This window comes from Eubalaena glacialis, chromosome 8 (assembly GCF_028564815.1).
Source record: "Eubalaena glacialis isolate mEubGla1 chromosome 8, mEubGla1.1.hap2.+ XY, whole genome shotgun sequence".
NCBI classification, from domain to species: Eukaryota; Metazoa; Chordata; class Mammalia; order Artiodactyla; family Balaenidae; genus Eubalaena; species Eubalaena glacialis.
This window is the reverse complement of record NC_083723.1, coordinates 93,249,258-93,261,648: the sequence shown is the minus strand read 5'-3', so window position 1 is coordinate 93,261,648 and position 12,391 is coordinate 93,249,258. Positions and strand designations below refer to the sequence as shown.

The following is a 12,391-nucleotide window of genomic DNA, read 5'->3' as shown; positions in this document are numbered from 1 at the left end:
AAACGAAATGGTGTTTCCCCCAAAGTCATCACAATCTAGCTAAGAAAAAGGTGGAGCAGCCTTCCATCCCGTACAGATTTTTATGGTAGCAAAGATATAACTACCTTATCCAGGAAGTGATGACCTCTATGATCTATTCTACCCCAGGGAGCAGAGAGGAGGGAAAGACTTGAGTGGGCAAAGGTATGGAGGTGGGAAATGCTTGGGCATATTTAGGGCAGAGTGAACATTTTGATTATTTTTGAGAGTCAGTTAAAAATAGGGAATGACAAGACACATGGCAGGAGGGGGAGATTTTAAAAAACAGCACAGATTCAAGAATGCCAAGTAAGTGTTTTACTGTCCAACAGAAGATTTAACAAGAATAGAAGATGTAATGAGAGTAAAGTGTTAGTTCAAGAAAGATAAGGACATGTAAACTAATTGAAGAAATATAGGAAGTTGTCAGAATTGAAAAAAAAAACAATCAAATGTTTGAGAGCACGAGTTGGAACACTGTCTGGTGATTGTCAAATCCTTTCTGTGTTCTTGTTTGAAGGGAGTGGAGCTGGAAATCCCTGGTTTATAGGAGGTGGATGGAGAAAGCCAAGGCAAGGTGTTCAAGGCAGCTAAGATGACTCAAATATTCAGGTACTCCTCCAATGTGAGGGCGGGGGAAGCTTTCTTTAAATAATGTTTGTAGTGGAGTTATAAAACAAACTAAAAACCACCAGAAAAATGCCACAGGTGGTGTGACATGAAGGAGAGATCTTGGAGGCAGACAGACCTGAACTGGGATCTTGGCTTCATCCTTTACTAAAATGTGACTCTAGCCCAGTTATTTTACTTCTCAGTTATGCTCAGCTTCCTCAAGAGAAAGGAATTTTTTTCCCTCAAGAGAAAAAAATAGGTGTAAATAGGTATAATAAAAATTATGGCAAATGGTTTCTATACCTAAAAGAGTGGGCTTGTGCCAAAGTGACCACAGTGCTGTTCTGCCTTGTAAAACCTGACATACTCGATACTTTCACCAACACCCCAGTAAAGGGCAAAACAGAAAAACATTTTAATTAAGTTTGGAGAGCAGATTTGTTTTGCAGGGAATTGAGAACTAAAAAAAGGAAAGAGATTCATTTTCAGTAAGAATGATATAGGAACTCCTCCATCAGAAGTCACAGAACTATTTGGAGAGAATATACATCCAATCATTTACCACCAATTCCTGAAATCTTACCATTTAAAGTCCACTTTGTAAAGCAGAAATATTTGCTGTTGTAAATGGGCTTCAAAAGCAAGGTCTCTATGTGTGTCTGTCTTCCTTCCTCCCTCCCTCCCTTCCTTCTTTCCTTTCTTATATTGTTTTCCTCATACTTTAGTTTTGATTTTATGAACAGAAAGAAGGTTTTTTTGGTTCAGGGATATGTTACTGTGTCATATCTTTGTATCCATACTGCATATACTAAATGCAGAATTAAGCAGGGACATGTATGTCTAAGAGCAATTTCAGTGGTTGGTTTATTGGGTTGCTCTTAAAATTTAAAACTGTCAATACAGTGAAAAAGAGGTTATCATAATATTTCTGCATATATTTCACTCCAGTTACATGTTCTGTTTTCACTAAAAGGTTTTTCTAAAAAGTGAAGAGCTATATTTTATTAATTACTAAAAATCAACCAATTACTTAAAAAGTTCAAAATCTTAATGTATCTAAATGTTTCATAAAATAATTAATGTTCTTCAGATTTATATTAATCCACCTTAAATTTCGGAGGGGAAGGAAAGAACACTCACATTATGATTAGGTTATTAGAGTCTCTTATAAGAAAATAGTTGCTAAGTTTTAACTCTAATGAGTAGCTATTCTTTTGGCTAAAAATATCATAAAGTATAACAAATATGGTGAGAGTAAAGCTGTCATAACTAGAAAATTTTAACAACCATGAATATACCCTTCCCTTCTTTCATACAGTTTGTCCGAGAAACAGGAATCCCTGAAAGGTGATGATACAAAGTTCAAACTTAGATGTCAAGACACTAGGGGAGAGAGACAAGATGGTAGTCACAAGCCACAAACAGATTTAATAAATAATATAAAGAGAGGTACTAACCTAGCTATGAGTTTACTCATTTTCAAATTTCTGTCCATTTTAGATGAAAGTGGGTTTCTATTTCCTTTAGAGATGAATTACCTCCACCTATGCCCTTGATGCCAGCACTCTCCCCCAATCATCTTTCAGAGCTTGTTTCCACTCTGTTCTTTTCCTTCTTGCTGTTTTAATCTTTTCATCTCCACTGCCCCCTCCCCCCAAGACCCTTCCTCAATTCTACTCCCGCAAGCCCCCATCCTATCACCTCCCTATTAATCAGTATTTTTCCCAAAGGACTAGTACACTACTTGTCTACGTATACTCTTTTAGTTACCACTCAAGTCACTGCCAGGGACTATATTCTTTGAAACTACTCTTACCAAATCTAATTACTTCGTTCATGTCTCACCCCACAGGCTTAAAACCAACCTTCAGTCTGTGATAATGCTTTTTAAAAAATCTCTTCTATTGTTCTTTGACTGATCTTGCGAACTCTCTGTGGTTGTCTTCCTTTTTACAATTTCCTTCAAAACAATGGACTCTAATTTCCTGCATATGGCCTCACTTCTAAAGATGCACCATCTCCAAGTCATCGCTGTCTGAACATGGATATCCTACCAGCAATGCAAATACACCTCCCAAACAACACTTTTATCACCTCTAACTTCCTATTGCCCACCGTCAAACCTGCTATTCTTCCTGTGTTCTAGATATCACCAGATTCCCAATCAAACAAACACAGATATCCAGGCACAAAATTCCAGAGATCTCAATTTTTTATGTTCCTCTAATTGCCAACATACCTTTTAAATCAAAGTGCTGTATTCTCCCTTAAATCTGTCCTCTTATCTCCTTACCCTGTCCTTCCCCTAGTTAAGATGACAACATCTTAATTGAACAACATCCAATTAATTTTTTTGGACAACATCCTCTCACCTAGACACATAGACTCCACTATTTTTTCTATTTCCAGTCACTTCTTCCTATTGCTCCCAAGGATATCTTTAAATATGATACTCTTGTTATGTTACATCCACTTTGTTGCTCAAAATCTTACAGAATATTTAAGGGTTTAAAAAAAAAAAAGCCAATTAAAACTTCAAATTCTGGCTGTGGTCCATATATTTAAAGACTATGCAACAACTTTTCCCCATAATGTTCTCCAATTCCCAAGATACAATACACTATGCCCTAACTTGAAAACCACCTATCCTTTTTTTACTTTATGTTCTATAACTTAGCTTATTCTGTCCTCATCACCTGGAATGCGCTCTACACTTATAGCGTGATGAATTTCTGTTTTTGTTTTTTTTTCTCAAAACTTCACCTCTAATAAACCTCTTCCATCTACTTGTCCTTAAATCTTTTTTTACAGTTTGCATTGATTTTTCAGTCCTAAATTATGTATTTTCCACCTTCATAGTATACACTTTTCAAAGGCAGGTGATCATTATTTTACTGAAAATTTTTGTAGCATGGTGAGTTATACATAGAATGTGCTCAGTGAATATGTGTTGAATAGAACTGAATGTCAGGGGGCTGTGTAAGAATAATTCCAAAAGTGTGGAATGGATTAGTATAGACATACAAGATCAAAAGAGTGATCAAACAATGTGGACTACATTGGTGAAAGAACATTCCTGTGGGATAGTAATTGAGCTGGACCTTGTATAGAATCTGATAAGCTGATAAGAGAAGAGAGGAAGTTACAGAGTGATAATAACACATGAAAAGGAACAGAAAAAAATGGAATAGAGTATGTTTGGGAACAGGAAGTAGATATATCAGTTAGAACCCAACATTTTTATTTGTGAAATAATAGGGCATAAAGTTGGGAAAGGAAAAGAGCCCAGTGGTGGGGCAACAGAATTGCAAGGCTGAGGTTTGTAAAGTTTTATCCAGCAGACACTGGGCAGCCATTAAAAACTGTACACAAGTCATGAGAAAAGGAAACAGGAGCAATTATTTATCCTATGATGGTAACAATAAAAAAAGGGTTTATGTGCTAATTAACAATGATAGCATTGATCGTTCCAGACACTTTGTAGGACTTTTCTAGAAGCACAGTTTCTCAACAGACTTCTAATCTCTCTACTCATTTCTATAGCTTTAAGTAGTCAATTTACAAGTGCTATGAATATTTTTTACAGGATCAAAGGTGTATGTTAGTCACTTAGCATTTTCATCTGATCAATTCAAGGATCCATTCTGAAGTTTACCTATTTAAATGTTTGATGTTTCAATATCAGACTTAAAGTATCAATATTATATCATCCACTTTACTTTGTATTTTAAAGTCAGGATGACCCACAAATCACTTATGTTCAATTGTTAAGACATAATATTTGTCTGATGGATAGTAGAAGACAACCTGAAAAGCCAGGGAAACCCTACAGAGCAACTGATCTTGTTTGGATGTGTAGAGAATAAATAAAAGGGGATAAAGGGAAAATGACTCTAAAAGATTAAGACTTTGTAACTATTAAGCTTATGCCTCTAAACATTAGGAGATAAATAGCAATGCCCTGCATAACTTTAAAAAATAAGTCTTTTTTTCTAGCTGAAGTCCTAACAAAAGAATGTAAGCAATAAATCAACAGTCTGGGATTTCGCGATTCACTTTAAAACATTTCTGGGGGAATCACTAAAGATCCTTGAATTTTTCTTTTCAAAAACCTCAACCTATAAATTAGACTATCTCACAGATCTGATTGAGACCTTAAAAGTGTCCTCAATTATTTGTAGTGAGGTGGATGGACTTAGAGTCTGTCATACAGAGTGAAGTAAGTCAGAAAGAGAAAAACAAATACCGTATGCTAACACATATATATGGAATCTAAAATTTAAAAAAAACAGCTTCTGAAGAACCTAGGGCAGGAAAGGAATAAAGACGCAGACGTAGAGAATGGACTTGAGGGCACGGGGAGGGGAAGGGTAAGCTGGGACGAAGTGAGAGAGTGGAATGGACATATATACACTACCAAATGTAAAATAGATAGCTAGTGGGAAGCAGCTGCATAGCACAGGGAGCTCAGCTCGGTGCTTTGTGACCACCTAGAGGGATGGGATGGAGAGGGTGGGAGGGAGATGCAAGAGGGAGGAGATATGGGGATATATGTATATGTATAGCTGATTCACTTTGTTATACAGCAGAAACTAACACACCATTGTAAAGCAATTATACTCCAATAAAGATGTTAAAAAAAAAAAGTGTCCTCAAGTAGTCGGGTAATATGCACGGTAATTTCAAAAGTGATCATGAAACTGATCCGGTTTTTGAAACCTGATTATAGGTAAATGTGATTAGCAACATTTGGAAAAAGGGAGTGGTTTCTTTCTTTAACAGATATATAGAATTAAAATTAAAGTACACAGCTTGCCAAAACTAATATATATGAACCGTGGCTCAAGTCTAAAGAACTATCAGATCATCAGGAGTTCTCCTTGAATTCAATGAATAATGAAGAGATATAAGGAAAGTCACTTGGATTCTTTAGTTTTCTCCACTGTAAAATAAAGGAGTTGAATTAGATGAATCTTAAGGCTCTTTTAAGCTAACATATTCCATCAGTCACTACAGGATGGAAATGCATGTGGATTAGACACCCTCGCCTCGGTATTTTGGCAATGCACTAACAGGGCACAACCCCTCCAATAAAGCAGAATGACTACGTAGGTAATATACAGAAAGACAAGGGTAAACATGCAAAAGAAGTATATTTTCCAGACTTAATATGCAAATGAAGTATATTTTTCACCCTTAATATAAGAGAGTATAAGAGAGAAGCAACTTACAGGCAACAACGATTTAGGGAGAAATAAAGATAAAACAACAGTATATGTTATTCATATTATTTTATTTCTTTTAATTTTATATTGATTACCTATGTATCAACAAAATATTGCATATATAACATTAAATTTCTAAACCTTTAAGCTTGTTTATCAAATTTTGATATCATTTTGCCAACATTCTTTCTCTCTCTAAAATTACACAACCACATGTGAATTTATGAATTATGCTTAATTTAATGAGAATTTATCTCTGAGATATTTACTTGATGCCTCCTGTTCACTGTAATATCTCTTAAGAATACTCTTACGTAAGAGTACTTAAGTAATATCTCTTCAGTTCTCTCTCATTCTATACTGTCTGTTTTAAGCCCCACTAAATATTTTACAACTCAAATCCTAAATTAGAATTAAGATATTATATTGTTATTCTGGAGTGTCATGTTATAACACACTGAATTTGAATGGTAGATTACTTCTGCCAATATTCCAAAATATCTCACACTATCTCTCTTAAGAGAGAACAGGAAGAAGGTCTGCTGGAATGGTAATGACGACTTCAGGGAAAAGAGCTTAGGAACATGGCTGCAAGAGCCGGAGCATTTCATGCTGTTCCTCAATGTTAAATACGACAAAAAAGTTTCATCTTGAAAAGCTTAACTTGATATAAGACTTTATTCTTTATTTTATCAGTAGCATGAATCTACTTGCATCAAATTTATTACCATTCTGATAAGGAATATAATTAATTGGAAATAAACAAGTGCAGTTTTATCTAAGATGTATGGTGCATTGTATGATTACAGCATGACCAAATTCTGATAATAATAGTAAGCTTTCTGAACCCTGCTGGATAAAGATTTAAAGTACAGTGTGCAGTTTCAGGTTTAAGTTTGAATGTCAGTGGGAATCATGTACTGTTTAACATGATATCCTACGTATTAAAATATATGAAAAATCTGGTTATTTAGAAATATCTTTAAGTGAATATACTGCTGCATGAATGGTGCCAGTAATAAAAATTTGATTCTATAATTTGTCAATCATGTGCATAACAAATAACTCATTTGCCTAATGAAAATTACAAATGTAAAAAATTTAACTTCAAAAAGAAGAGAAAGAAAAATGAATTGCAGATAGAACTCAATAAAAACACATGGACATTCTTTTACATAATTGATCTTTTAGCTATGTATGTGTATGTATGTTTGTGTATGTGCGTGTGCTCATGAGCTGTGAAAATGTATACACTAGGATGACTTGTTTTTTTGTGCCTTTCACTTATTATTATGCTACAATAAATGATGTGGAAATATACAAGGAACAGAAATACAAATAATAAATACAGAATACACATTTTATCAGTGATGTTTAGAAATATGCAAGAACTATAGAGTGAACTGTTAGAAGTTAACACAGATTATATTTCATATTTGTAGAGACTATCACTAATAGCTCATTACAAATAACTTCAAATGTGAAAGGAAAAATACAGTCTTCAAATGGGCAACATAAATTCACATTATTGCCACATATATATTCTAGTGTGTGTATCAATTTAGTTGATGAAAAATATATTAACAACAACAAAACCAGATAACTAAATAAATAATCCTTTCATCAGCCCCTGATTTCTGTCATACTAATGCTTTGGTGAATCATCAAGGGGAGTAAATTATTCATTATAAATTTCAAAGAGGAGTCCCCATTGAAAAAGCTCTGCTACTGGTCCTTCTTGGAACCAACATCAAGAGAATTCATGGCAGTTTCAAATATTGCAATAAAATAAAAGGTGAGAGGCAATCACTCAGGAGAGGTGTCTAGAATGAACTGAGCTCAGGGAGCTACATCCCAGCTGAGTGAGGTGTGTAAAGATAATTATTAATATCTTGAGTTATACTAGGAAAGAAAAAGATTAATCAAGGAGTTGCATGCAAATGTCAGTCAAGGCTTAAAAACAGAAACCTTTATTCTACTTGCAACGGAGAATCTGGAAGGTTTTTAATAGTAGCTCTAAATATGGTCACTATATTATAGCGTTATGGCATTAACAGAATCAGCTGTAATATAGGTGTTTGAAATGTTTGATTATCTTAAGGTTTATTTTAAATCAAAGGATCTAGCACAATACCAATCCCACTGTAAAGAGTGAATACAAACTACTCAAAATGAACATGGTGAATTAACAAATCTGATTTTTACTGCTTCAACATGAATTTAAAATTTTACTAACACAACTTTGCATTAATAGCAAAGAGTTAAATCTTGCAATATAGGTTTTATATAGAAAGGACTCTCCAAAAATTTTTATCCCAGGTTAATTGTCTCCAGCTTGTTAGTTAAAATGATCAACTCTACTAATAAGTAGTAATTTATCTCTAATTCTTGGTTAATCTCTGCCAATACATTTATAAAAGAGAAGGGAAGAAATAATCGGAGATAATCTGGCACTGCCACATGTATTTCCTAATTTCCTATCTTCACGTGTTCTGGTTGGATACAGACAGTTGAGAGCACAATCATTTTCTTAACATTCTTTAGCCATGATTTTCCTTGACTGCCTGAGGACATCATTTAGCTCTGGTGAGGCAGGGTTCTTTCTCTTTCACTTAGCTTAACAAATCAGAAAACATCTGGATAACTGATTTTTGTGAGGGAAAAAGTCAGTGTTCAACTTAAATTAATGAATATAAAGACTTTCCTCTCAGGAAGGAACATTTCCATCTGTTTTGGTCATGGCATAAGGTGATGCCCAAAGCCCCTTAGTGTTAATACCAAATGCATATTTAAATTTATGTCAAACAGAATTGCCTCTTTGGTCCAAGCAAGAGTATATTGATGCTACTACAGATACTGACTCAAACACCTACTGCACACTTCCTATGTGTTAGTCATCATGCTAAGTACTTCTGGGGGTTATCAAATGTAATCCCTGTACTGCCCTATGAGGCAGATACTATTATTGTCCTAATTTTACAGATTGAGAGCATGAGGCTAGAAGAGGTCAAGTAATTTGCCCAATATTCAATCTAGAAAGCTGATTCCAGAGCCCATGGGACAGAGTATTTGGTACTGGGCAGAATTTATTTAAAGCCTAAAAAGAGAGATGAATTTGGAACAGAAAATAAGAGATTCTTAAAACTGTCACTATCCCCTTTTCCTTTTTTCCTCCAATCCACAATTCCCATCAAAATAAAACATTCAGGAGTCAGTCACAACAGAATCAAGATCTGTAGGGTAAAAGATGACAATGTGATCAATAGAATTTAATTTGAATGTGATATAAAACTGCTAGACCAAGACCAGCCAAGTCTTTATTTTTAATTTATAGGTCCAACAAATTTTGTTCATCAAGATATGCATTTGACCCAGTGGTAAATGTTTTGAAATTAAGATCCAGAAGACAAAGACTCTGAGCATTCTTGTAATTGCCTTAGCACTTAGAGCTAACAGGCAGAGTCCTATGTAAAATAGTATTCACATAGGTGTAAAAACCTATAGGCAAGACTAACAATAATATTATCTGCAGGTAGGTGCTAATAAGGCTATTCAGGCAGATGAGGTGTCAACAAGGTCTACTTCTTGAGGAGTGAACTTGGGTTGCTACTGTGTGGCAGGGAAGCCAAAGGTTGGGAAATTTAGGATCTTGACAGAATTAGCCATTTGTAAAGCTGTTTGATATATCAGGGAAAAAAGAAAGGCACCAATTCCATTACTAAAGTTTGAAAGAAAAGTAAAATAAGTGAAGATTTTTCCAGATTGGAGTTAAATATACATCATTTGAAAAAATTGAGGGTGAAAAGCAAGTATCGAAAAGAAATCTCTTACAATGATGTTCACTTACACTCATCTTCTTGTCTGTTAAAGCCAGAACTTAATGCTTTTTCCTATAAAATTCAAACTTATAATAAGAATATTAAATTGTTACTCTTAGAATATTAAATGTACAACCTCTGGAGCCCAAACATTTCTTCTAAAAAAAACAGGGAATAGAATTTAAGATTACAATTTTTATGTAGACATGATGTGAGTACAATTACTACTACCCAGTACTGCAGTGAATTAGTAGAGGCACAATAAACATAATCTATTAGTGAGTTCACAAAAGTGTCTCTACTGTTCAACAACATGATAATAAGGAGACACAATACTTAGATGATGGCCAACATCTTATGGCTACTTCCAGACCAAAACACCAGAAAATACTCCTTTGAAATATATTTTCATTGCATCTTTGGTTAGGAACCTGACACCATAAATACCTGAAAGAGCATGATATGATGGCGAGCTTTTGACATCTGTTTAATCTCAACTATGTAACATTACTATTTCTTTAAGATAATTTGGGCTTTAACCTACATTTGGTAATTGTAAGTGGCTTTCCTCCCCTGAGATTTATAGTACTTTATTTCAGGCTTGTTAATAAACTGGTAGGAGAGAAGGGGTAAAATTAATTTAATCTGCCACTTTAGAACACATGCCTGAAAATTTTGTTTTTTTATTTGTGAAGGTTGATCAATCATGGAAGTAATATGTGTGATATTAAGTTAATCCATTGATAGGGCATTATGTAGGGTCTCTTAAGAATTTAGAAAACTATTACAGTGGTTCACAATTTATTATAAATGTGAGGTATACAGATTATAAAGGGACGGGGCTGGTTTTAGATATGCCTATCTATCCTTTCCATACCTTTGTTCCTTCCATCCCACCAGTAATCTCATGGTGCTCAGATTCAGTCGAGTACCACCCCAGCATACTAGTACTTATAAAATTTAACAAATACTAAGAGAGAGAGCCATGACCATCACACAGAAACTGTCAACTATGAATAACAAATAGTATTTGTTTTAGTTTGCATCTTGGTTTTAAATCACATTATGTAGCCATTTTAGCTTGCAGAAAGTTTAATATAATCAATAAAGGAAATAAGCACCTACTTAGTATTTAATGTTTCCCTTGTGTTGTGAAGTCAAGAACCATCATTTGCAAAGTCACTCAGTGACTAACTTGAAGTATTAAGTTTGGTGCACTGCAGGGATGGAAAACACCTAATCCATGCACTGCCATGCTCTCTCCCCCCACCAACCACAGCAGACCTCACTAATTTATCCTGTTGTTCTTTCTGTCTTGGAGACTAACTGCAGTCTCAGACACATGGCAAAACCTCAGACTCCTGTTCAACACTGCATTCAAGGCAGCCATGAACAATGTGGCATACCTCTGGAAAGACCAATACATTGGTGATCACAAACCTGGGCTATAGATTCAGGCTTGCCATTGAGGAACTGCAGGGCACCTGTGAGCCATTCATTTAATTTCTCCATGGTTTGTTTTTACTCTGAAAACATTTCAGTGAAAATATAAAGATCTGTTGCTGTAGATTTATTTTTCCATCAGTAGAGAGTAATTTTTTAAATGGTAGAAGTAGATTTACATAAAGAACAAACACTATTATTGGTTAAGCCATCTCACTCTTCAGTCTAAAGAAAACAATTTTTCCATTGAAATTATTTTAGGAAAAAGTGTTACCAATTAAGAATACTGCCTGTTCCATTTTTAATGCACTATTTTTTTAAGTATAATTTTGAACGAATCTTCTTTACTAAGTTAAAATATCGTTATTTTTGAAGTGTAACTAAAATTTATTTTCTTCAAAACATACAGAGAGGGCTCCCCTGGTGGCGCAGTGGTTGAGAATCTGCCTGTCAATGCAGGGGACACAGGTTCGAGCCCTGGTCTGGGAAGATTCCACATGCTGCGGAGCAACTAGGCCCGTGAGCCACAATTACTGAGCCTGCGCGTCTGGAGCCTGTGCTCCGCAACAAGAGAGGCCGCGATAGTGAGAGGCCCGCGCACCGCGATGAAGAGTGGCCCCCGCTTGCCGCAACTAGAGAAAGCCCTCGCACAGAAACGAAAACCCAAAACAGCCATAAATAAATAAATAAATAAATAAATAAATAAATAAATAAAAATTAAAAAAAAAACCATACAGAGAAAACCTAGAAATTAAGATTATTTTAGTCTTTCACATAAATTTACATAATTTCAGCAAAACTTAACACTACTTTTTAATTTTTGCTATTTTTTCAAATGTTATTATTGTAAAGAAAGCTTAGGAGGGCAAACACTTTAGAATTAAAATGAATGAAATCCCAAACTAGATAATTTCAGATCATTATGAAACCTAATTTCATGTGCAAAATTTATTACCAATCCCCTGCATTCACTATTTCCATAAAATAGTATATGTTACTGCTGTTTCCGTTTCCATTTTTGTTTTGCATCTAACATTTAAAAAATGTTTAAAGTTTATATATTTTCCACAAAGAAGAGCATTCCATGTTAATTTGACACTATTTTTATTGAGAAAAATCTTTCTTTTTTTCAACTAAGGTATGAAATTATATATTTCTTTTTCATTCAGGAAGACACTGATTATTTGTCTATGAGTCTTAATTATGTTGTGTTCTACCAATCATAAATTAGGAAATATTATGTATATGGTAGTAAAAAAAAATAAGTTTTGGGTG

At 34.5% G+C, this 12,391-nt stretch overlaps 1 protein-coding gene across 1 annotated transcript in view; it reads right to left on the bottom strand.

Annotated features, from left to right (window-relative positions):
- The window catches only part of FOXP2 (forkhead box P2), a 253,343-nt gene that overhangs the window by 100,506 nt on the left and 140,446 nt on the right, over window positions 1–12,391 (bottom strand). The gene's annotated exons all lie outside the window — the stretch shown is intronic.